The following is a 27,791-nucleotide window of genomic DNA, read 5'->3' on the forward strand; positions in this document are numbered from 1 at the left end:
CTCAAATACATAGAGAACTGAGTCAAATTTATAAAGATGCAAGTCATTCCCCAACTGACAAATGGTCAAAAAATATGAACGGGCAGTTTTCAGATGAAGAAATCAAAGCTATCTATAATTATATGAAAAAATACTCAAAATCACTATTGCTTATAGAAGTGCAAATAAAAACAACTCTGAGGTACTATCTCATACCTATCAGATTGGTCAATATGACAGAAAAGCAAAATGACAAATGTTGGAGGGGACGTGTGAAAACTGAGACACTAATACACTGTTGGTGGAGCTGTGAACTGATTGAAACATTCTGGAGAGTAATTTGGAACTATGCCCAAAGGGCTATAAAACTGCTTCCCTCTTGATGCAGCAGACAGATAGAGATTGCCGAGAAGTGAGAATTGAGACGACAGAAGCAGCAATTTGCTGAAGAAGCAAGGATGGAAGTGAATCAATATGCAGGTACAGGGATTTGTGTTGGCAAGCAATAAGAGCCAGTGTATGACACAAGGGTGAAGGAGAAGACAGTGACAGAAGGCATCATCTGAAGGATACGAGATGAAAAGAGGGAGCTCTCAGCAAATGGCCTCCATTTTTTTTCCCAATAAAATATGAGGCAGACTTCTCAGTTGAGAGGGTGGCAGGAATGGGAGCTATAGTAGCTTTAAGGAAGGATGAAAAGTTTTGGAAAAGCAGTGAGTGGGAGAATCAGGAAGGTATAAAAAAAGACTGTCTTGATGCAGTAAAGATCCAGAAGGGGATTGTGTAATATAAATATGAAGTGAGCCCAATCAGCATGATTTTATGATTTTCTCCACCTTTATTCAGCAGTACTCATGCAAAAGCAAAAGCAGTGGATACAGAAGTGATTCAAGTCTAAGACCTGGCAGGGAAAGTTCATCAAGATGAGAAGGGCCTGGCAAGGGACTCAATAGTACAAGACAGGGTAGAGCTGAACTGGCTCACCAAAGGGCCAGGATGGGGAAAGGCGGAGAGTATAATTAATATAAGGGTGATAGCTTAGGAAAGAACTGAGGGGTCAAGGGATTGAAAGTCATGGTATAGATGAAGAACAAGATGGAAAAGGTTGATTCCTAATTGTGAGATCACTGAGAGTGAAGTCAGGTTGCTTTTATCTAGGAAGAGGACTATTTCTTCCAGTCAGCATTAGAAATACCCTGTGCCTCAGCATTCCTCCAATGGTCACCACCTGATCAATGTGCTGATGATCTTCTTTAAATTAATTACTGAATAATAATGCCCTGAAATCTATTATGCTTCAGGTCATCAAGAAATTCCTTCACACTCTTAATCAAGTTATTCAGCAGAACTCTCTGACTTGAACAGGAACTTCCTTTGATTAAAAAAAAAATCACCTTTATATTACTTTTATTTTTTTTACCCCCCCCAAAATGTTACCTATCTTCATTACCCACCTCATTCATCAAATTTGCATCCAAATTACTTTTAGCCACTTCTAAAAACCCAAGGTCACTCTCCAATATTTGCTATCACTGAGGTTATATCTTAGTTGAAGGTAATTTCTTTTAAAAAAAAAGATATTCTGAAAATATTTTGAACAATTGTAAGCTTTATAAAGTGTAAAGCCTCCTAAACTGATAAATGACACAATGTTCATTTGGACTTCTGGCATGAATTCTGTTATGTTTTAAAAACCCAATTTAAAACTTCAAATTTATTCCAATTAAATTTCATCTTATTAGATTCAGTCTATTATTCTAGCCTGTCAAGATATTTTTGGAGGCTAGGTTAATCACCTAACATGGTAGCTATCCTTTCCAGATTTGTGTCATCTGTAAATGACAAGCATGCCTTTATTCAAGATATTAATATAAATTTTGTACAGTAAAGGGCCAAGCATATCCCTAGGGAACTCCACGAGAGACCTCCACGTTGACACTGATTCATTAATGACTACTCTGGAATCATTCAACCAGTACTGAATCCATATAATAAACTATAATCTAGTCTATATCTCTCCGACTTTCCATAAGGTTAGAATAAGGTACTAAATACATTCTAAAATCTAGACAATCTGCATTTACAGAACTCCCCCCATCTAAGAACTAAAAAGAAATGAAGTTTAATCTGAACACTAGCCCTTGGTTACCAATTCTTCCCTTTTAAATGTTCATGAACCATCACCTCTAAAAACAGGACCTAAAATTTTGTCAGGAATCAAATTCAAGTTCATTAGCACATAGTTTGTAGGCTCCACTCTCTTCTACCACGGTCGAGTGAGGTGTAGAAGTCAGGATATTTACATTGCTCTCCAGTCCTGTGGAACTTCTCCCCTTCACAATTATCTTTCAAATGTTGTTAACGATAGCTCGGCAATTACTCCAACCTGTTATTTCAGTACCCTGCAGTGTAGTTGGTACAAGCCTGAAGACTTGAGGTCATAAAGCTAAGTTCTCTTTTACTATCTCTTTACTCATCTTACAATAAACTTTCTTTTTCTTTACCAGTCTAAAGATCAGTTTCCAAGGTAGAGAAAGTTGAAGCACAATAAGAGATATAAAGTTTCTTTCCCTCATATATCAATCTTGCTTGTTTCATCACTCTCTTTCCCCAACATCAGCTGATTTAATGATCTTGCCACTGTATTTATCTTTTTGTTTTCTCACAGGGAAAGGCTTCCAAGCTTGACGGGTGAATACTGTGGGGAAGATTTATAGGAGAACATGAACAAGAATTATGTAAGATGAGAAAGTGTAGCTGGATTACAATCTGCACATCCAAAGGAATATCCCTGAAGTACTGAAATGGCCATGGCATTTTTTGCTATCAGTCATCCACAAAAGTACCATAAATGAAGAAAGAAAAAAATAAGGCAATTTATGTGTACCTTGTGCTTGAGAAGCAAAATATTTCAAAAAGCTTAAAACGTTTTTTTCAAAGTCTCTAGTAATAATAAATCACATTTACATACCATCCTAAGGTTTATTAAGTTATTCATATCAGCCCTGCCAGGTAGGTGGGAGAGATATTACTTTCCCCATTTTGTAGCTAATAGATATGAGCTTAAGAGTAGCGAAATCAATTCACTAAACCTTTTCCCTCAAAGCCAAGTACAACTGAAGATTTTTAACAAACCTAAATACAAATTTTAACAAAACAAAATATAAATTAATGATTAATGTATTAACAAACAAATGCACTAAGAAAACAGGAAGGGAGCAATAGCATGGTGAAAAGGATGACAAAACCTGAGCTCAAGTGATGCTTTCTACATAGATGCACATGTATATATGTGAGCGTACGGACACACACATACATACTTTTAAAAACTGAATCCAAGGAATTTCATCTCTAATTATAAAAACAGTTAAGATCATGCTAGAATTTAATGAGACTTTTAAAAATAATGCTACTTCTTTTCTCTTGCTCTAATATTTTGAAAAACCTGCCAAGGCTACTATTAAAATAAGAAATTCCAGACACTTTCAGACTTTAGCTCTGGAAGTCCCTGCTCTGTTTTTATGTCTTCCAATTCTTCAAGCCTTTAAAATCACATAAAGTAAATTAAATTGAGAATTATTTTTGTCACCACAAAATGTTTGCTTTGTCTTAACATTTTCAAAAATAAAAGTAGCACCTCCACAACACAATAGCTTCTTTGTAAACGTTACAGTTTACAAAGTGTTTTCCTCCTAACAACTATACAGTGTAAGCAACACAGCTGTTCACCTCATTTCACAAATGAAGGAACTGAGGCTTGGGTCACAGAACAAGGTCAGTGTGGAAGGCAGGTCAAAGGAAAGAAAAAATAACTTTAAACTTGAAAACTTTAAATACTTAAGAACTACGATGATTTCAATGACCAAATGAAATTCCAGAATCAGTCGGTCAACAAGCACTTATCATTAAAGTGCTTACTGTGTGCCAGACACTCTGCTAAGGTGCAGAGATACAAAGAAAGGCTTAAAAAAAAAAAGTCCCTGTGTTCTCCGGAGCTCACAGTCAATGGAGAAGGTAGAACACAACTACATGCAAACAAGACATTTATATACACACACATACATACATACATAATCTCAGAAGGAATCACATAGAGGAGAGCTTTGAAAGTAACATGCTAGGGGAAGCTAGGTGAAGCAGGGGATACAGCCCTGGAGTTAGAAGGACCTGAGTTCAAATCCAGTCTCCGACTCATAACACTCCCTAGCTGGGTGACTCTGGGCAAGTCACTTAACCCCAAATGCCTCACCAAAGAAAGAAAGAAAAAGAAAGTAACATGCCAAAATTTGTTATGAAGTACTTAAAAATAAAAGCAAATTATACATAATACTTATGTACAACCCTTAGAATAAGGTATTAAATACATTCTAAAATCTAGGCAATCTGCATTTACAGAACTCCCCCCATCTAAGAATTAAAAAGAAATGAAGCTTCCTCTCCTCCTCTCTCAGTTATAAAAGCAAACAATTCTGGTCTCCTGCATACAACATAGCTAGGTGTTAAGAGAACCATCAGAATGGCCTTAATTTAAACTAAAATATGACACATCTGTATCACATCTAGGGTCTCTCACATTGTATATTGATTAATCTAAACAAATCTTTAATTGATGGAATTTCAGAAAGTTTTTGGGCTGAAATGGCCTTCCTTTAATCTATGCCACATAATCTATGCTGCCTATGTAAAATATATACCTTGAGAATAAGATGAGAAAAAAGCAAAAAGAAGCTCTGAAATTTCCCTTAAAATTCCCTGAATAAGCAATTCCAGGGGTTTGGGCAAAGACCTTGGAATAGGAACAGAAAGAAAATTCATGGCTCCTAGTCCCTTCCTTGAGAGGAAGCACAGTAGGATAATCTGCCATTTCTATCTCTATGAAGTCCAAACCCCAGTTTTAAATATTTCTTCATCCCTCTATGAATAACTTGAATAAGACACAAAACCTATCACACAAGTGAGATGCTATGCCACATTAATGGAGGCAGACTCTCTACTCTTAAACATCTTCCCTATTCTAGATGACAAAAAAAAAAAGGTAAAGGGAGAAACTGGAGAGGCCCCCTGAAGAGCTTTCTCCTCCACTTATGTCTCTGTTCTCCTTAATGATGCAAGAAGAGCTTTTAGTTTGACTGTATAAAAGTCATTACAATTCTTTTAATAGAGAAGCTTATCATGCCTAGTTACTATGCAACCCAGTAAGGATTAAGTGTTTTATGTTCTATTTGATTATAATATCAAAGCTGATCATCCTCTGAAAAGTTTGTTGTGTCATGCTCCTCCATTTATGATTCAGAGGCTACATTGGTTCTGACCCCCTTTTGCCTAATATCCTTACCCTACTTTCTTATTACTGCTGACTACTCTACCTTCCACTTTGTTTCTGTGATGCAGCCCTACCCTGACCCCAACCCAGTTCACGAGGCCCCTACTTTCTGACCATGTTTCTGGATTATTATTATTGTTATTATTATACCTTCCTGACCCTATGACATTTTGTCTACAGCTGGCCTCAATTCCTTTGTGACCCTATAAAAAACTGGTTGCCTGTAGCAATATTGCATAAATGTATATTAATAATATAAATAATATGCCAGAAGTATTCTAAATTTCTGAAAATTTCTAGGTTCTTAGGCTCAAATTCCATATCAACTCTATTTTAGAACACCTTGGATCCACTCAAACATGATTTTGGACCTTTAGGTTTCAAATTAATAAGACTCCTTAGATTCACCCTGAAACAAATTAGAATAAAAATCAAAACCTTAGAACAAGGTAGGCAGAATAACATGAACCAGATCCCTCCTCATCAATATAGACTCATGTCCCTAAGGCTACAAAATAATCTGGAACACTGGAGGATAAGAATAGGGAATAAAGATTTCTTTCAACTTAAAGTCTACTTGAATTCTTTGCACTAGGATATCAAATTATCCCTCTAAAACATCTTCCTGTTTAAGTCAGTGAAGAAAAGATATCTACTTTCCCACATTTTTTTAATAAAGTGTAAACATTAAATAAATCAAATCTATTGCATCAAACACATGATTAAATTATCACCATTTTCAAATGACTACACAGGCAAGTCTTACCCGATTGTTCCACTTCCTCTTGTTCACAACCAAGGATTCAGAGTCAATTTGGGATCTTAGACCTCAGACCTCCCATTCATCATAATATTGGAGATGTTCATATAACTCTCCACTGACAGCTGTTCCTGGTTCCTGCATTAAAAAAAAGAAACAAGTATAAATGCTTCTGATTATATATAACCATATTAGCAGCCCTCCATCACTAAAAAAGGAATGATATGGGATCCTAAAGTCAACCTAGCTTAACAGTAACATAAGTGATAAGAGATAAATTCAAATGTCCATGAGATCAGAGCACTAGCATCAACCCATGAGGCCTTAGAAATTTAGCTCTACCTTTGCCACTAAAGAGAGCTAAGCTCTCCGGACCATAGTTTCTTCATATGTATTCCAATATTGGCAAATTTTTACTACTAATACATCTGTGACTTGCAGAATCTACATTTTCTTTTTCTTTTTCCTACCTGGATCCTGCTTCTCCCTATCCCTGTTTTACAGGCTGAGGCTGCAGAGGGTAGAATGGTCCACAGTAGTAAATTTAGGTACTCTACCATTCCAGGGTATAGCTTAGGTCAGGAAACACAGAGAGACTCAGAAGTCCTTTTAGCTCTTTATAATAACTGAACAAATTCTTTCTCCAAGAGTCAAAGTGTAATTTCTACTACTGCCATCTTCCATCTCTAGCATTCATGCTCCCTTTAACTCCATCTCAGAGAGTCCCTCTCTTTCTTTAAGATGCAGTTCAGGCACTATTCTTCTGCATTAAGCTTTTCCTGATCTCTTCAACTGCTATTGCCCTCCCCCCTTCCAAACTACCTTTATTTAATTACTCTGTGTATGTGTGTATAGGTGTGCATGTCTATAGTATTAACTTTATATTTATGCTATATGTATACGTATGTATGTTTCCCAGTTAGCATGTAAGTTCATCATGTAAAAGGAATGTTTCATTTTTTTATACTTGTATCCCCTGGTACATAATGGCTTCCTAATAAAGACCTGTTCTTTGATAGATAATAAATTAAACCTCATGGTACAGGGAACATAGGGATTGGAGAAATGGAGTAGCAATTCCCCTACATTCTCAAAATGATTCAAGTTGTAAATGAGTGTACTTCCCAGATATAAACCATGAGTTATTGAAGGCCTGGGTGAAAATACCCAGTTGCAACAGCATCACAAAATAGAACCTTTAGTGAAAACTTCAAACATTTCAAATCCTATTAAAGAAAAGACTTTTATAACAAAAATCCAGTTGATACCTCATTTGTTTTGGGCAATATAATACAAAAAAATATAATTAAAATAGTATTTATATACCAAAATTTAATTATCACCTGTACATAATATGTAAATAACCACTAGTTTCACATTAATCTTTTCTCTCATACCCATACACCAAGATCCTAATATAGATATTTACTGAATTCTATAATACCGAGCAGGATCAAGCCCCAAGCTCTAGTGTTTTCAAGTCCTTTCCTACTGAACCCTCTCAGTTTGCAGATTTCTCAGAACCTTTTTAGACCACTAAAGCACTAAAACATTATATTTATATATTTAATTTTTTGAAAAGAAAAAAATTTGCCTTTATTTCATTCATTCTGACACAGCAGGACACAAAACAGAAATGAGGGGTGTGGAATGGGGGATGGAAGAAGAGCTAAGGGAGAAAGAAGTATGGACATGAAGACAGGTCAACTATTCCAAACAGAGAAAGGTCTAGCTCAAGGGTTCTTAACTTTTTTTGTGTCACGGACACCTTTGACAATCCGATGAAACCTATAGATCCATTCTCAAAATAATATTTTCAAATAACTGAAAGAAATGCTAAGTTTCAGTTTAGGGTTTAGTGGAAATAAATATTTAACCCCATCCAAATTCATAGACTCCTCTTCAATCTATCCAAAGATGAATTGGTGGGTTGATAGCAATAAATTCACACCAAGAAAACTATTTTTTAATTAAAATTTGCCATTCCAAATATTTTAAATCTGTCAAGTTCTATTACTTTCCTCTCAAACTCCCAATATACAAAATATTAAACCATCAATAAAACTCTAAAGGTTTTTTTGTTTGTTTGTTTGTTTTTGTTGGGCAATGGGGGTTAAGTGACTTGCCCAAGGTCACACAGCTAGTAAGTGCTATGTGTCTAAGGACGGATTTGAACTCAGGTCCTCCCGGATCCATTGTGCCACCTAGATGTCCCCTCGAGTTCTTTTCTAATGCAACTTATGTCAACATAGTGTGTTGGTGATAAACTGAGTGGTTATGTGTGCATGTATATGTGTATGCGTGTATGTATATCATTACTGATTAAATGCATCAACAAACCAAAGAATCAAAGAAGGGCAGAATGGGAAGAAACCACAGAACATTTTATAATGGCAGCTGCAAAATTCACTTGACTAAGAAAAACGGCAATTCCCTTTCAGCCTGACCTTTTTTCCCTATATGCAGCTCAAAACCCCTTGACGTTACTTTATTGAGTCCCTCAGGAAGATGTGACCCATCTTACTAGGTCAACTCCCCTTTGATTCCATCCTCTTGTCTTTTCCAATAGTTTGTCCCTATAATTATCCCTTCTTCCTAAAAATCTCTCTTTTCTACTGCTTTCTTCCTTGCCACCTACAAATACACACAGGTCACCCCCATACTTAGAAAAACCTTCATGACCTTTCCATCATTTCAAGTTATCATCCCATCTTTCTACTACTTTTTTTCCAAAATCCTAGGAAAAAATTGTCTATGCTCATTGCCTCCAATTCCTCTCTTTTCACTCACTTCTCTACCCTTTGTAATTTGGCAAGATCATCATTCAAATGAAACTGCTCTCTCCAAAATTGACAATAATTTCAACGGCCAAATCTGAAGCCCTTTTTCTGTCCTCAATCTTCTTGACTATTCTACACCGTATGATGTTGTTTACCACCCTTCTGTACAACTGTCTTCTCTGAATTTTCTAGACATTGCTCTCTCCTACATCTCTTTTCACCTGTCCGACTACTCCTCAGTTTTCTTTCCTGGACTATCATCCATATCATGCCCCTAACTGTGTGTTTATGCCAGTCTCAGATGGACCACTTCGCAGATGACTCCCATATCAACTATATACATCCCACCCCAGCCTCTCTCCTGAGTTCAAGTCTTACACTACCAGCTGCCTATTAAACATTTTGAACTGAATGTCTTATAGGCATCTCAAACTCAGGAAAGAACTCATCATTCTCTCTTCTCCTAAGCCTACTACAAAGATGTGGTCCCCAGGCACAAAGAAGGAAACCCCTGCACCACATGATACCCTCAGATGAGACTTTCTCCTGGACTTCAGGTCTTCGAAGAACTTATATTTCCCCCACCTTGTGCTAGACTCTGTGGCCAAGGACCTTGGAGAACTGTGTGCCTTTTCCTTGAGCCTTTTTTCTTTTTAATGACCTTCTCTATATGTCTCGAGATGATTTCTTCCCCATGATTTCACACTTATTGCTCCAATCCCTGTCCATCTATGACACCCATTTTCTCTATCTATCCTGCTTGATTTGTCAATAGCAAATTTCAAATAAACTGTAAGGACAGAGTCAGCCTTTTGTGGCAAAACTGCCTAGTACTTACTGATCTAGGCTGGTTGCTAGACCTTTAAAGTCATGAGATTTGATTCTTTATGATTCTCACTTCAGAGCCTGGTGTTCCCAAAGTTTCTTCCAGCACACTGTTTCCTCCCAGACAGACTACCATCCTTCTCTCTACTCTCCTTTTCCACTATCCACCTTCCCATAATTCTAACCTTGCCATCCAATCTGCTCTCAATCCCAGCTCACTGGCAGAACTTAAATGACAGCCCATCATAGAGTCAACAAATCACAAATACCACTGCCTAAATCAATTTGGTTAACATCTAATAATTTCCCCCTGTGCTCACGCTGTTGTGTTATGGCTCACAGGGAAAGCAGTTTACATCTCACTACTTAAGTAGTTTACTAAAATACGGATTCACAATTAGAAAAACTCTTTCAAAATTTAGTTACACAAACTTCCCTCCATAAATCATGCCATGAATATCAATACTTTCTCTTTACTAAAATTCAATTAGTGTTCCATGAGATATTTCTCCTAAAAATGAACACTTTTCTAGTATTTCTTCCTTTTGAGGAAATTCAATTCCACTTTCAGTAGGGAAAAACTATTATATTGGTCACAAGTCCTTAATTTGTGTTTCTCAATATTTTCTTTGCCCACTATGATGAAAGGAAAAAAACAGCTTAAAATAAGTTACTAAAACATAAAATCTATAGCCATGAAACATTATATTCACTTCCATTATAAGTAATCTAAGACTTCCCTCCCAGGAAACAGTATGATTCTCACACTTAGTCCCTGGAAGAGGTTATCTGAAGTCTTTCCTTAACTGGCTTAATATAGAATCTCTATGCTAGTTTTATACAGAACATGCCTTTCTACTTCTTAGACTTTAAGCATAATACAAGCAAAGAATGACTTCCTAAAGTGGAAATGAGTCATCAACCTCTGGCAGGAAGTACAACATAATCAAAATAACCCTTCTCATCCTGGGTAAAGGGCAATTAAGGGTAGATGTCTATAAAATTAAGCTTCTAGTCACTGAAGAATCTTTTTTTAAAAAGGTAACATTTTTTAAGTGGAAATCAAGCTAAAAGTTAAGCATCTCTTTGCATGATGATAAAACATGCCCCCAAACTGGCTGATTTCCCTTAAGAATTTCAGAGAATTAAGAGCTAAGAACACCAGAGATAAAAATGAGCTAGAGTTTAACACAATGTTTACGTGAAAAAACAAAAAGACATTTACATGATGTAAGGAGAAGCATGGAGAAGTCAGGAGACCTAAATTTTAAGTCCTCACTACTCTCTGACTGTTTTGCCATGTGAGGAAGAGTAAGTCAAAGTCTCTGACACTAATCTATAAAATAAACTGTAAAAAATCTACCTTTTCTACCTGATCTATGGCTCACAGAAATATCTTAAGGATAAAATAAGGTACATTAAAGTACTGAAACAAAAATTAAAGCACTACAGAAACATGAAGTGGTACTATTAGCAGAAAAATTACTAACTCGATTGTATCCTTAGGAACTCATATCTATTAGTCCTAACCTTGCATAGCTTCTTGTCAATCACTTATTGCCTCTTTTCCAAAAGTTTAACCTAATATAATGCCAATAAAATTAAAATCCAGACATGAAATCAGTCCATCAAAAACATTTATTAAACATATACTATATGCCAGGCACTGTGCTAAGTGCTGGGAATATAAAAGAAAGCCAGTCCTACCCACCTCCCCACACCCCCAAAATCCCTACTCTTAAGAAGCTCACATTTTAATGGGGGAGATAACATGCAAATAATAACTGTGTACAACACACACACACACACACACAGACACACACACACTCTCTCAATGAATTGGAGATATCCTTTGAAGGAAGGGACTATGACTAAGGAGAAACAGAAGAGGCTTCCGAAAGAAAGGAAGACTTGAAAGTCAAGAGGTAAAGAAGAGGAAGAGAGTGTTCCACGCTTGAGGGACAGCAACTAAAATAGGAAATGGGAGTGTCGTGTTTGAGGCCATCATCTCTGGATCACAGAGTCAGTAGAGAGGAATAAAGTGTTAAGAAGACTGGAAATGGGGCCAGGAGTGGCACAGTTTATAAAGGACTTGGAATGGTAAGCAGTTTATTTAATTCCTGATTAAACAAAGGTAATGGGAGATACACAGGTACAAATCACCCAATTATATTAAACATTTATTATATATGTACTATGTTCAAGGCACTGAAAATACTCAAATACTCAAATGGTAACTTTCTCTTCTTAATCTCTGCATCTTCCAGTTATTTCAATCCTTAAAACAACCAGATACACAAAGATTTTTTTTTAAAAATTGTCCTTAACTTCCAAAAAAGTTACAATGTAATAGGAAGAATCAGACACAGAAAAACAAGGATGACACAAAATAGAATGTTATAGGGTCAAAAGAGCTATAAAAAAAATAGCTCTAGGAAAATTTCAGGAATCACTTTCATTTCGCAGAAAATCTGGGTAAAGTTTCATGGATGATGTCGCACCTAAGTTAAGAGAAGGATTTCAAGTGGAGGGACTGAGAGTAAGTATGATCAAGTAATGAAGATCAAAGCAAATGACTTAAAAAGCAAGGGAGTACCAAATGTGATCACGGAATAGCCAGAAATCCAGTTCACATAATATAACAATTCTACAAAGTAAATAAAGGGAAATAATATAAAATAAGGCTAGAAAGGTAACTAGTGGCCTGAATGAAACAAAGTTTAGCAGCAGAAGGACCAAGCAGATCAACTGACAAAAAATATTTTTAGACACCTGAAACTTGGTAAGTCTTAGGTATTTCTATACTTCATACTTTTATGACTTTTTCTATGTCTTTGTTATCAGTATACCTTAGCATTTTTAAGACTTTTTGAATAATGAAAGAAGGACCATGTTGTTCTACCTAAAGACCAGATGTGTCAAACGACAAGATTATTCGTTTGGGCTATTCTTAAATTCTAGTTCTTCTAGTGTACTTAGGTTAAGAAAAGCATTTCATCTCCACCTTCACAAGTTTGTCTCCAGGACCTAGAATGCACTTCCCTTCTATTAGAATCCATAGCTTCCTTTAATGATCAGCTTTCTCAGAACCCATTCCTGATCCCTCTAGTTACTCACTCTCTCTCTCTCTCTCTCTCTCTCTCTCTCTCTCTCTCTCTCTCTCTCTCTCTCTCTCTCTCTCTCTCTCTCTCTCTGCATGTGTGTCTATCCCCCGCCCCCCCAGATTTTAGAAGGGGGTAGATTTAGGGTAAAAGATACTGGGCTCTATCTTAGACATGTTGAGTTTGAGATATTTCCAGGACATCCAGTTTGAAATGTCAAAAGTGAAGTGGTAACACAGGATTAAAGCTTAGTGGGGAAACTGGGGCAGGATATTATAGATGTGAGAGTCATCAGAAATGACAATAAACCTATTGGATCTGATAAGATCAGCAAGACAGAGTGTAGGTATATAGTTAAAGACTGAGTACAGGTGGGAGAAAGGACTGAAAAGAGGAAGTGGAGGCACTGATCACACAGAGGGCTTTTCCAAGTAGCCTGGATATTACAGTGTTGAATAAAGAAACTAAATTTCATCCAGACAAATTTATTTGGCAAGGCATACAACTGCAGAAACAAATTGGGTCCAAGGCTCTCAGTAGGCAAGGACCCCTAACCATTGGTTTCTACACAATTAACATATGATTTTGAAGGAGTGAAAAACAGCAAAAACAGAATCAAAGGGATTGCGGTACTTAGTTTCTTATTGGTGGAGGGTATGGGGAGACACTAAGGTGAGGATAGTTTTGTGATATTCCTTAAGTCAGGTGACCTTTGGGAGGGGGAGTAATCTTGTGACTTCTAAAAAATCATGTGACTTAAAAGCAGCTGAAATTTAGCTTCACAAAAGAGTGGATAAAGGCAAAATGGAGTCACTAACGCTATTTTTTATTAGATATTGTATGATAGATTGTGGGGATAGAAAAATCTAGTTAAGGTTTTTTGTTGTTTTTAAAGAGGAGAGGCTTGGGGAAGTTTGAATGGAATAGAGAACGAAGAAGCTGAAAATTTGAGAGAAGAGGAATGACTGACTGAAGTTTCAATATGCTGGAAAACATGGAAAGGTCCACATGGGATCAAAGGCACATTCAGAGAAAGGGCTTGGTCTCGGCAAGAAAAAAGCCAAGTCATTGTCAGACATGGAGGAAAGGAAAAGGGAGAAGGGAGGATAATGCCATGGGGAAGTTGAGATTAAAAAAATAAAAGGGAGAAAAGAGTTGATTTCAAATGGCCTCATTCCTCTCATTAAAGTAAGAGGTTAGATCCCCAAAAGAGCAGGGAGGGGGAGGTGGGGAAGAAGGTGTGGGAGGCTCAAGTACAGAAAAAAAGATTTGGAAAAGTTTCAGTGGGGAGTGAGATGGGGGATAAATTAAGAAGGAATAAAAGGACTTGCCTTCAGGAAATGAGAACCCAGCTGAATAACATCAACTTATAACGTACCCAGTCTAATGGTTCTAACTTTCTCCAATTCCATGAACAGAAGTGATAAATGGTGGGAATAATTTAGGGCTGAGATTTGGCAAGGAATTAGCAGACAGGGCAAGTGGACACCAACTTCAAAAGCAAAAGAGAGTGCAGAGGGTAATTACCGAGCTTGGGTTTTGGGTTTGGGGAACATGAAAACACCCTCCAACAACGCTTCAACAATTTACTGGTGTTCCTCAGACTGAATGCAGACAGTAGGAGGGGTGAGGGTGGAACACCTCTTTTTCCTATTTCAGGGAACTGCACCTGTTTACTCTCCCACTTCCAACCTAGAAAGTCTCTAATCTTTTCTCCAATTAGAAATTAGAAATCAGATTGCCTAATCTTATATACTGGTTTATATCCTGTTAATTATTTTTTTTTAATGCAAAAATCTTATCTTCCCTCCCTCTTCCCTACTCCCCATTCCCCATTTGGGGTCCACTGCCTAGCTGAGAGGGCCCAGTCCTGATTCATTGTGCAATTATACCCTGCCAATAAATTGACATGCTCAGAAGCTTGAAACAAAAACAAAACAAAACAATCTATTTGTTACTGATAGTTGCAGAGATTTGCTTATGCCACTAATAGACTAAATAAATAGTTTGTGGACCTAAAAGCTAATATAAATCAAAGCAGTCTCCTTGTCAGTCTAAACAATGGACACTTGATTTAGCTGAGTTTTTTCCTATGGAGACTATTCGATTTCTTTATTTATTTGCATGCTTGTTAATGCTTTTCAACTATCCCCAAATATTTGTATTTAATTATCTCCATACATATATCCTCAAAGTACAACACAACATGCTTGAAAACAGCATCTTTTGTTTTTGTTTTTATATCTGTCTAACAAACTGATTGGCACATAATATGCATTTAATAAATGGTCACTGAATTTAAATGAATTGTGGTAATGACACAACACACAGTGTTGTCCACATACTGGGAAACCTGTGCAGCTCAACATTTATACGGCATTCCTCTTCAATCTGGACTCTGTATGGCACATTCACAAGTGGCAAACACTTCTGGCAAGCATATGTCTCGCTTTTTTTTATATCTTGCTGATGTTAGTAAATAGTATCAGTAAACCAAGTTATCTCTGGAGTTGCCATTATCAGGGATGTTTGTATGATATAAACATAGGAATAGGAGACATCTTGTGGGAGGAAAGCTTTAGAAGCTGTGCTCTGGTTTACCAAGTCAAATGCTTCTTAAAAATAATCATCACAGCAAGATCTTTACACAGGAAGGCACTAAAGTTTATATAGTGAAAAGGTGACATGATTAGATATATGCTTTAGAAAAATCACTTTGGCAGCTATGTAGAAGACAGAGACAAAAAAGAATTACGAGGCTATTATTCTGGTAAAGTAATGAGAGCCTGAGTTTAGGTGCTGACTGTGTAACTAGAGAGAAACCAAAAGATACAAGTGATCTTCTGGAGGCAGAAACAACAACATTTGGGAACTGGTAGGATATGTAGGGTAAGGAAGACTGAGTAAGGCAGGAATCTCTTGCTTTGCCCCTGTTTGGATCTGGGTCACAGTTCTGGGCTGCGGTGCTGGGGTGAGGAGAAATGCTGGCGTGGTGGAGCTTGGAGTGGCTGTGGAGAGGAACCCTTCCTCACAGTTACAGGACAGAAAGGAATACTTGTGGTCACAGGCCAGGAAAGGAGTAAACACCTCACCCCTTATCATACCACCTTGGAAGAACTGAAAATTTACAGGTCCCTACAAGTATCTCTGAAAACAGCTATACAAACCCCTGAAGCTTGGGACAATACATTCTCTACATTGGAAGCAGACTCTTACCTTAACACAGAGTTTAAAACTCAAGTAATTGGCTGGGATCATGAGCAAGCAGAGCAAAAAGAGTCAGACCATAGAATCTTACTTTGGTGAAAAAGAAGATCAAAATATACAACCAGAAGAAGACAACAAAGTCAAAGCTCCTACATCCAAAGCCTCCAAGAAAAATATGAATCAGTCCCAGGCCTTGGAAGAGCTCAAAAGGGATCTTGAGAAGCAAGTAAGGGAAGTAGAGGAAAAACTGAGAGTGATGCAAGAAAATCATGAAAAACAAGTCAACAGCTTGCTAAAGGAGACCCAAAAAAATACTGAAGAAAATAACACCTTAAAAAATAGCCTAACCCAAATGGCAAAAGAGGTCCAAAAAGCCAATGAGGAGAAAAATGCCCTAAAAAGCAAAATTGGCCAAATGGAAAAGGAAGTCCAAAAGATTACTGAAGAAAATACTTCCTTAAAAATTAGAATAGAGCAATTGGAAGATAGTGACTTTATGAGAAATCAGACACAGTAGAACAAATCCAAAAGAATGAAAAATTAGAAAACAATGTGAAATATCTCATTGGAAAAACAACTGACCTGGAAAATAGATCCAGGAGAGAGAATTTAAAAATTATTGGACTATCTGAAAGCCATGATCAAAAAAAGAGCCTAGACATCATCTTTCAAGAAATTATCAAGGAAAACTGCCCTGATATTTAGAACCAGAGGGCAAAATAGAAATTGAAAGAATCCACAGATCCTGAAAGAGATCCCCAAAGGAAAACTCCTAGGAATATTGTAGCCAAATTCCAGAGTTCCCAGGTCAAGGAGAAAATATTACAAGCTGCCAGAAGGAAACATTCAAGTACTGTGGAAACACAATCAGGATAACACAAGATTTAGCAGCTTCTACATTAAAGGACCGCAGGGCATGGAATATAATATTCCGGAGGGCAAAGGAGATAGGATTACAACCAAGAATCACCTACCCAGCAAAACTGAGTATAATCCTTCAGGGAAAAAATGGTCATTCAGTGAAATAGAGGACTTTCAAGCATTTTGATGAAAAGACCAGAGCTGAATAGAAAATCTGACTTTCAAATACAGGATTCAAGTGGAACATGAAGAGGTAAACAGTAAAGAGAAATCATAAGAGACTTATTAAGATTGAACTGTTTACATTCCTGCATGGAAAGATGATATTTATAACTCATGAGACCTTTGTCAGTATTAGGGTAGTTGGAGGAAAAAAATTATATGTATTATAGTAGATAGATAGATAGAGGGCACAGGGTGAGTTGAAGATTAAGGGGTCATATCTGGAGAATAAAATTAAGGGATGAGAGAGGATTATACTGGAGAAGAAGAAAGAGAATGGCAGAATGGGGTAAATTATCTCACAAAAAAAAACAGAAAAGAAAAGTCTCTTACAGTGGAGGGGAAATGGGGAAGGTGAGAGGGAATAAGTGAATCTTATTCTCATAGGATTTGGCTTAAGGAGGGAATAACATACACATTCAATTGGGTATGGAAATCTGTCTTACCCTACAGGAAAATAGGGGGAGAAGGGGACAAGAGAGCAGGGGATGATAGAGAGGAGGGCAGATTGGGAAAGGGGTAATCAGAAGAAATACTTCTGAGGAGGGACAGGGTCAAAAGAAAGAATAGAATAAATGGAGGGCAGGATAGGATTAAGGGAAATAGAGTTAGTTTTTCACAACATGTCTACTATGGAAGTGTTTTGCATAACTGCACATGTACAACCTATATTGAGTTGCTTGCCTTTTCAATGAGGGTGGGTGGGGAGGGAGGAAGAGAGAAAATTTGAAACCTAAAGTTTTAAAAACATATGTTTAAAAAAATATTTTCACATGCTACTGGGAAATAAGAAATACAGGAAAGGGGGTACAGAAGTCTATCCTGCCCTACAGGAAAACAGAAGGGGAAGGGTATAAGAGAAGGGGAGAGAGATAGAAGAGAGGACGGACTAGGGGAAGGGATATTAAGAATGCATGCCATCTTGAGGTGGGGGAAGGGGGGAGATGGGATGAAATTTCGGAACTTGTGGGAGTGAATGTTGAAAACTAAAAATAAATAAATTTATATTAAACTGCAAAAATAAAATAAAATAAAAAAAAAAAAAATAAAATGGGGGGGGGGGAGAAAGGAAGACTGAGAAGCCAAAGATCATCTCAAAGCTCTAAACCAGAGTGACTGGAAGGATAGTAATGCCTTAAACAAAAATAGAGCAGATTTGAAGGGAAAGATAATGTAATAAGATCTCCCATTTTTGCTACAAGCCCATCTATCCTAGTTCATCCTGAGTGAGTCATTCTGTCCCACCCAAAATGAAAATGGGCGAGTAGGGATCTTACAAGTCACTGAGCCAAAGTCAGAGCCTGCCCTCTAAGGATATTTTGCTGCATTCACAGGGTAACCTAAGGGACTGTGGGTAGGTAATTGGGAAGATAATGGGGGATTTTTCCAATGGCACCTGCTCAGTTGTTGCTGTAAGCATACCCAGTAGTGGCTGCAAAGAGATTAGGAATTCACACAGTGAAAGGATTGGGGGTGGGGGTGAGGAGAAGGAAAGAAAGGGGGAGGGAAGAGGTACTGGTTAGGGAATAAGGGTAGGTGTAGTAGACTAGGCTAAGTCCCATATAGGCTAGGGTAGTTTCCCACAACTTCAAAATCAAGTGGTCAACTCTAGAAGAAATGATGACACAGGATAGAACAGAAAACTAAATCTAAGACAGCTAGACACAGACATCAAGATCATAAAAACTGGCATTGTCATGGTGAATACCAGCAGTCACTTATTCAAGTCTAATCCTTCCCTCCAGATCCTACAGAGGAGTTGCTGCCTAAGTAAACAGTCTCCCCTCCTTAGAGTCAACTATGTCAAACCCAGGAGATAAAGCTGAGGCTGCACTGACCTCAGATATGGAACAAGTCAAATGAATAATTGATGCACCACACATCTGGCTTTTTGCCAGTGAGCATCATACAATAAACTCTGTAGATATATCAATGATCACAAAAAAGGGCAATGCCCTCTGAAATACTAGCCTGTGACATTAACTTTGCTTTGTGTTTTAGATATATTCTATTGATATCAAACTTAAGCAAGCCAAAAGGTTTTGAAGGGTACTTTAGTATCTGTAGCAACTTGAATAAGCATCTTCATGCAAGATAATGTGTTTTTGTACTGCCTAAAGTTATACTTAATTATGTAATTTCACATGATAAATTAAAATGTTCTATCACTGATTTGATTAGATTTTTGGAACACTGGAAGAAATTATTTTACTCCCAATATAATGACCTTGTTTAAAATATTTCATATTAAATTAAGTATCTTTTAAAGTAAATGCTTCAAAGTGTTTCTCCAAAGATGGTTAACTATTCCTATCAGATAATTAAAGAGTCTCCCCTGCCCTTAACAACACTGGGGGGCCTATAACCATATAATTTATGCTCTCCAAGGGCATAAAATTTTGGGCCAAATGGGATAACTTCCACTGGAAAGAGAAGAGAGTGACAGTATAACATTCCCCCTAATCCTGTCCAAGGGTTGGACTTACCATGGATTAGAGATGAATCAATCAGTCACTCATGGTACAGGGAATAGGTAAAAGCCATAATCAGTTGATCCCCTGGTTACGAAGATAATATAGTATAACATCCATATCATAAGTGGGCCACTTGTCCACAAGATTCTTTATTCAGAAAAGTACTTTCAAATATGCTAGCTTAATTGCGCGTTTCAGATATCTTGCTTCTTGTCATGTGTGATTTGCCTTTTTTTTTCTTTTGGGGGTAGAATCTGAAAGTAGTTGTATTTTTTTTTAATTGTTGGAGAACTTATTTTCAGAGTACCCTTAAGAAGGGAGCAAATATTTTCCATTTACCCCATGAAGACTTATGCTGTCTATAAAATAATTTAAAAATTAATACATTTTATAGATATTAATTTGAGTCAAAGGGGAAAAAAACCTTCTAGACTTTCTTCATGTTCTTTCTCAAGTTTAGGAAAAGAAGTGTGAAAAGGTATTACAGGATGTGGTCTGACTAACTGAAAGACACCCATCCTAAGGAAGTGCAGAGTACACATTTAAAACAAGAGAAAGAATGATTTTTACTACTGAAAGAAAAATTGTTTGTTTTTTAATGGGCAAATTTCTTACCCCATTTGCTAACTTACTAGGCTAAAAACAATGGGAAATTAAAAATACAAATAAAAAACTTATGAAACTTTTGAAGGTAACAACTATGTTATGTATTAACTACATCATGAATTTAATGTACATAATAATATTTTAAGAAATAATATTTTAGCTCATAGAGGCAAGAGGATATAATAGATAAGAGGGCTGGTCTCTTACTTAGCCTGAATGTCCCAGCACAGATAGTTATTCTGCCCATCCACATGAAGACAGCAAAGTGAAGGAGCTGAAGATGTGGGTAGGTAGCTGAATGGATAACAGCACACTAGAGAGAAAGAACTTCCACCTTCTAAAGGGAAAAGAGACAGAAGGGACAGAAGTTCTGGAATCAGTACTCTTTCCTAAGAGAGTTTATTATGAGCAGCATAGTCTATACTTCAGTAAAAAGGCTAAGGATACTCAGCACAGGGATCTATGTAGCCTGAAGATAGAGGGCCCAAAGAGCAGACAGAAAATTTCTCTAAATTGGTATAGGAGAGAGGAGGAAAAACTGAAAGGCCAAGGAACAAAGCCTTAGCAAAAATCTAGCTCACACAAAGATAAAACAGAGGCTAAAAAAACAAAAGGAAAGATTAGGGAAACTAGAAAGGGAGCCAGAACACTGTAAGCAAATATTATATCACAAAGGAAAAGGAGCCAAAAATCTTCAATCAAGAAAAGAATTCTGTGGACTGCTTAAAGATCACTGAACAGGGGCAGAGCCAAGATAGTGGAATAAAAGTGTTGACTTGCTTGAGCTCTCCCAAAACCCCTCCAAATACCTGTAAAATGGCTCTAAACAAAATCTAGAGCAACAGAACCCACAAAAAGACAGAGAGAAACAAATTTCTAGCCCAAGACAACCTGGATGGTTAACTGGAAAGGTATATTGCACCGGGCTGGGAGAGAAGGGCAGTTCACTATGGGCCATGCAGGCTGCACAGGAAAAGACCAGGCCTCAGCGAACCTGGAGCAGGCCTCAGGGGACTGAATCACAGGCAGCTGTGGTGGTTTCCAGACTTCTCAACCCACAAACACCAAAGACAACTTAGAAGGTCAGAAAGAAAAGTCTTTTAGACCTCAGTGAGAGAGAAGCTCAGTCCCAGCCCCACTCCTGGCGCATCCCCAGGGTGGTGGCTGCTTCCAGAGCCTGCAGACTGAGGGGGAATGTAGTGGCTGATCAGAAGGGGATTGCAGGGATCTCTTTGCTGGTGCTGAGGCAGGAATCCCTTGCTTTGCCCATGCCTGGATCTGGGTCACAGTTCTGGGTGCTGATCCTGGGGCAAGGAGAAGTGCTGGAGCTTGTGGTGGCAGTACAGAGGGAATTCTCCTCACAATTCCAAGACAGATAAGAGTGCTTGTGGTCTCTCATAGACCAGAGTACAGGACAGGAAAGGACTGAACACCTCACCCTTGATCATATTACCTTGGAAGAACTGAAAATTTACAGGTCTCTAGAAGTATCTCTGAAAATAGCTGCACAAAACCCCTGAAGCTTGGGACAGTACATTCTCCACACTGGAAACAGACCCCTACCTTAACAAAGAGTCTATAACTCAAGTAATTGGCCAGGAACATGAGCAAGCAGGGCAAAAAGAGTCAGACCACAGAATGACAAAGAAGATCAAAACATACAACCAGAAGAAGACAACAAAGTCAAAGCTCCTACATTCAAAGCCCACAAGAAAAATATGAATCAGTCCCAGGCCATGAAAGGGCTCAAAAAGGATTTTGAGAAGCAAGTGAGAGAAGCAGAGGAAAAACTGGGAAGAGATATGAGAGTGATACAAAAAAATCATGAAATACAAGTCAACAGCTTGCTAAAGGAGACCCAAAAAAGTACTGAAGAAAATAACCTTAAAAAATATCCTAACCCAAATGGCAAAAGAGGTCCAAAAAGCCAATGAGGAGAAGAATGCCCTAAAAAGCAGAATTGGCCAAATGGAAAAGGAGGTCCAAAAGCTCACTGAAGAAAATACTTCCTTAAAAATTAGAATGGAGCAATTGGAAGCTAGTGACTTTATGAGAAATCACGACATTGTAAAACCAAACCAAAAGAATGAAAAAAATAAAAGAGAAAGTGAAATATCTCCCTGGAAAAACAACTGACCTGGAAAATAGATCCAGGAGAGATCATTTTAAAATTATTAGACTACCTGACAGCCATGATTAAAAAAAAAAAAGAGCCTACACATCATCTTTCAAGAAAAGGAAAACTGCCCCTGATATTCTAGAAGCAGAGGGTAAAATAAAAATTGAAAGAATCCACTGATCACCTCCTGAAAGAAATCTCCAAAAGAAAACTCCTAGGAATATTGTAGCCAAATTCCAGAGGTCCCAGGTCAAGGAGCAAGCAGCCAGAAAGAAACAATTAAAGTATTGTGGAAACACAATCAGGATAACACAAGATTTAGCAGCTTCTACATTAACGGACCACAGGGCATGGAACATGATATTCCAGAGGGCAAAGAAGATAGGATTACAGCCAAGTAGCACCTACCCAGCAAAACTGAGTATAATCCCTTCAGCAGAAAAAAACAGACAGGCAGTGAAATAGAGGACTTTCAAGCATTCTTGATGAAAAGACCAGAGCTAAATAGAAAATTCAACTTTCAAATATAAGACTCAAGAGAAGCATGAAGAGGTAAACAGGAAAGAGAAATCATAAGGAACTTATTAAGGTTGATCTGTTTACATTCCTGTATGGAAAGATGATATTTGCAACTCATGAGACTTTTGTCAGTATTAGGGTAGTTGGAGGGAAAAAATTATATGGAGAGATAGACAGACAGACAGACAGAGGGCATAAGGTGAGTTGAAGATGAAGGGGTGATGTCTGGAGAATAAAATTAAGGGGTGAGAGAGGATTACACTGGGAGAAGGAGAAAGGGAGAAGTAGAATGAGGTAAATTATCTCACATAAAGCAGAAAAGAAAAGGTTTTTACAGTGGAGGGGAAGTGGGGAAGGTAAGAGGGAATGAGTGACTCTTATTCTCATTGAATTTGGCTTCAAGAGGAAATGACACACACTCAATTGGGTATAGAAATCTATCTTGCCCTATAGGAAAATAGGGGGGAAGGAGATGAGAGCTGGGGGATGATAGAGGGGAGGGCAGATTGGGGGGAGGGGATAATCAGAAGCAAACACTTCTCAGGAGGGACAGGGTCAAAAGAAAGAATAGAATAAATGGGGGGGGAATAGGATGACAGGAAATATAGTTAGCTCTTCACAAGATGACTACTGTGGAAGTGTCTTGCATGACTACACATGAATAACCTGTATTGAGTTGCTTGCCTTCTCAATGGGGGGGGAGAAAATTTGAAACCAAAGTTTTGACAACAAATGTTAAAAATTGTTTTCACATGCAACTAGGAAATACAATAAACAGGCAATGGAGTATAGAAATCTATCCTGCCCTACAGGAAAATAAAAGGAGAAGGGGATAAGAGAAGGGGAGGGGGAAATAGAAGGGAGGGCAGATTACTGGAAGGGGTATTCAGAACGCATGCCATCTTGGGGTGGGGGAGGGATGAGATGAGGAGAACATTTGGAACTCAAACTCTTATGGAAGTGAATGCTGAAAACTAAAAAAATAAATAAATCATATAGACTTAAATAAATAAATAAATGAATGAATGAATGAATGACAGTCGCCGAGCAGTAAATTCCAGAATGGTTCCAAAAGAGAAATACAACTGTAGGAAGAAAATATCAGAAATCAAATCAGGTCAGAAACAACAACAAACCAACAGCAGAATACAAATCCTGGAATACACAATGACACTCTCTCTAAGGAAGGAGAAGATAAAAGATAAAATAAATCTGGAAGAAAATTTGGCTGAGGAAAAACAAAAAGCCACAACATTAAAAGTACAAGAATTAAAGACAAGCCAAAGCAAGGGCCATTAAAGACAATGATGGGGGGGGGGAATACTACATTGAAGGAAATAATACAGGAAAATTGTCCAGAACTTCTTAAAATAAACCAAGTACTGACTGATCAAACAGATAAGACTGCCACTAGCAAAACCAAACAAAAACAGAACCCATATTTCAAACTCCAAGACACAAAGTAGCTAAAACTCTCAATTTAAGTAACAAGACAATTGGCAAGCGGCCAGGAGGAGAAAAGACCCTTACATACAAAGGACAACAAATCTGAATAACCTTGGATTACCCTTCAGTCATGGAAGCTCAAGCTGTATGGCTAGATAGATACGAAATTCTTCTTTCTCCCTTTCTCTTTCCCTCACCCCCAATTCCTGCCCTCAAAGTAAGGATCTTCAAACATACATATTGATACTACTTCAAATACTCCTACCTAACTCTTTTTCAGTCTCTTCTGCTAGGCTAGACCCTGTTCTCTTTCCTCTCTCTAATCTATCATTTGGTGATCTCATCAAGTACCCATGGCTTCAATTATCATCTCTACACTGATGATTCTCAGATTTAAGTATTCAACCAGAGTCTCTCTCCTGAACTATCCAAACCCCAGTGGTTCCCTGTTACCCCTAGGATCAAATATAAAATCCTCTTTTAGGCATGCAAAGCCCTTCACAGCCTGGCCCCTTCCTACCTTTCTAGTCTTCTCACACTGTGTTCCTATCCACACACTCTGTGATCCAGACACACTGGTCTACTTGCTGCTATATCTTGTTCTTCAATTCCCACCTCCATCCTTTGAACTGGCTGTCCCATTTGGCTTCCTGTCCTGGTTTCCTTCAAGTGTCATCCCAAATCCCACCTTCCACATAAGACCCCTTCTGATCTCGCAGCTACTAGTATCAAGTCCTCTGTGATTACTTTATACAAGTAATCTACTTTATACAAGGTATTCCAAAGTCTCAGTGCAGTTCTAAGCTAAGAACTGCACTAAGACTTTTCAAACATTTTCTATATCTTGTTTGTGCCTAGCTGAGTTAGAGTCATAAAAAATGAACATTTATTAAGTGCCTACTATGCATGTGCTAAGCACTGAGGATACAAAGAAAGGCATAAGACAGAAGCAGGGCCTGTGAGTGAGTGGCTGAGGCATTTCTAGACTACAATTATAGACTACTAACTATGATCGTAGGACAAGAGGATGAGACATGTATAGGAAAAGCTCTCTCTCTGAAAACATTTATTATCAAAACAAGAAAAGAGTCGATTAATTAGATGAACATAAATTGGGGGGGTTGGGGGGGAAGAATGTCTCCTTATCTCACCCAGAGTAATTCACCAATTACTGGGACCTTAAGCAGACTGTAAGCATGACCAGGTAGGAGTTAACAGGATACAATAAGAAAGCTTTGAAGGCAACATTATGTGAAGATATAAAGAATGGATCCACTACTCCATTTAAGTGGTCTTTCCCATAGGAATGATGCACTCCAAGTAAACTTCTTATCTGAATTAAGATGCATGAAATACCTAAGACAGAACTCATTAGTGGTTCAAAATAGGAAGATGACAGCAGTAGGTAGGCAGAAATATGAAAAGAAATAGCAACTGCTTTTTAAAAAGATGTTCATTGAAACAGAAGGTTGAAAAGACAAAAAAAAAGAAAGAAAGAAAAACACAAAGTTTTGTTATCACTGCAGGAAGCAAGGCTACAGAAATACACACTGCCCAGCTATCCTTGAAAGTGAAGAAGATATAGGCATTGAAATATTTTATCAGTTTGAGTCTAATGAACATGAAACTACCCAATGTAAATTCAAAGTAGATACAGGTATGGAGGAATTTTCTTTTACACAATGTTCCCTTTGTAGAGAGATAAGGTGCCTATTTAGATTTTGTTCTGACAATCCAAAAGGTGATTGTTGTAGATTTTGTAGTTCTGCTGAATATTTTAAGAATACCCTGAAAATCAGAATTCATATAAAATAGTCACAAGTGATTGATCTCTTGAATGAGGAGATGACAGTAGATTACAAAGAAATTTGGGCTGCTAACAAACTACAAAAACCCAAAATATTAGTAGCCAGGATTGTTCATTTTTCATAGCAGAACTATCTTTTTTGTTACCACCTTATACTGGGCTCCATAGTCCAAACTAGGACTTCTGTGAAGGATTAGAACCAAGTTGAACAATTAAGGATAAATTACTGAACATCTACTCCAAGAGAAAACTTAAAAGTACGGTCCTGCAAGCAATCAGAATGTTGCCAAAAGGCATATTCTACTGCCACCAGCATGAAACCCTTAAATATAAATATACTGGATACTGAAACTGGAATTTCTGGGGGAGGTACAGTTCTTAAAAGGACCTGCAAAGCATCAGTGATACCAATTGATAACAATCTTATTGCAGTAATTTGAACAATTCAAAAAGCAAGACCTATGTATTAAGGTAAGTGCTTTAAAAGTTTCATTTCTTTATGTAATTTATTTCAATACAATGGTATTTTAAAAGGTCAAGTTTTTCCAGCACCTTAAAATTTATCCTCCTTTTGAATTTAATAAAAGTGACCTTGCCAACAAAGAAAAAAGGAACCCAAAAAAGCACATGATCACATCAACAAATGCAGAAAAGGCCCTTGTCTGACAAAGTACAACTAACATATTTTTTAAAGGGGGGGAGGGGGAGGAGCCAAGACAGCAGAGTAAAAGCAGTGACTTGCTTGAGTTCTCCCCCAAACCCCCCCAAATACCTGTAAAAAGTGGCTCTAAACAAATTCTAAAGCAGCAGAACCCACAAAAAGATAAAGTGAAACAAATTTCCAGCCCAAGACAGCCTGGATGGTTGATCAGAAAGGTGTATCACACCAGGCTGGGAGAGAAGGGCAGTTCAGTGCGGTCTCGAAAGCCACAGCAAATCTGAGGCTGGCCTCAGAGGACTGAATCACAGGCAGCTGTAGCGGTTTCCAGACTTCTCAACCCACAAACACCAAAGACAACTTAGAAGGTCAGTAAGAAAAGTCTGTTTCTGTGGTGAGAGAGAAGCGGGGGTCCCAGGCCCATTCCCTGAACTCGGCCCCAGGGCAGCAGTTGCCTCCTGAGCTTCCAGCCCACACACTGAGGGGGAATCCAGAGGCTGATCCAGAGGCTGATCAGATGGGGATTGCAGGGATCTCTCTGCTGGTGCAGGAATCTCTTGCTTTGCCCATGCTTGGATCTGGGTCACAGTTCTGGGTGGCAGTCCTGGGGCGAGGAGGAATGCTGGTGTGGTGGAGCCTGTAGTGGCTGTGCCTGCTGTGCCCAGAGAATCCTCCTCACAATTCCAAGACAGATAAGAGTTCTTGTGGTCACTCATAAAGCAGAGCACAGGACAGGAAAGGACTAAACACTTCGCCCTTGATCATAGCACCTTGGAAGAACTGAAAATTTACAGGTCCCTAGAAGTATCTCTGAAAAACAGCTACACAAAACCCCTGAAGCCTGGGACAGTATATTCTCCATACTGGAAACAGACCCCTACCTTAACAAAGAGTTTAAAACTCAAGTAATTGACTGGGATCATAAGTAAGCAGAGCAAAAAGAGTCAGACCATAGAATCTTACTTTGGTGAAAAAGAAGATCAAAATATACAACCAGAAGAAGACAACAAAGCCAAAGCTTCTACATCCAAAGCCTCCAAGAAAAATATGAATTGGTCCCAGGCCAAGGAAGAGCTCACAAAGGATTCTGAGAAGCAAGAGAGG

The 27,791-nt window shown here is 38.0% G+C and overlaps 1 protein-coding gene across 1 annotated transcript in view; it reads right to left on the reverse strand.

The window, feature by feature from the left end:
• ERBIN (erbb2 interacting protein) overlaps nt 1-27,791 on the reverse strand; it is a 185,428-nt gene that overhangs the window by 130,650 nt on the left and 26,987 nt on the right. The window contains 1 exon segment of the mRNA XM_021007253.2: nt 6,069-6,200. The gene's annotated coding sequence lies outside the window, so the exon portion shown is untranslated.

This window comes from Phascolarctos cinereus, unplaced genomic scaffold (genome assembly GCF_003287225.1).
Source record: "Phascolarctos cinereus isolate Bilbo 61053 unplaced genomic scaffold, phaCin_HiC Scaffold_4;HRSCAF=312, whole genome shotgun sequence".
NCBI lineage: Eukaryota > Metazoa > Chordata > Mammalia > Diprotodontia > Phascolarctidae > Phascolarctos > Phascolarctos cinereus.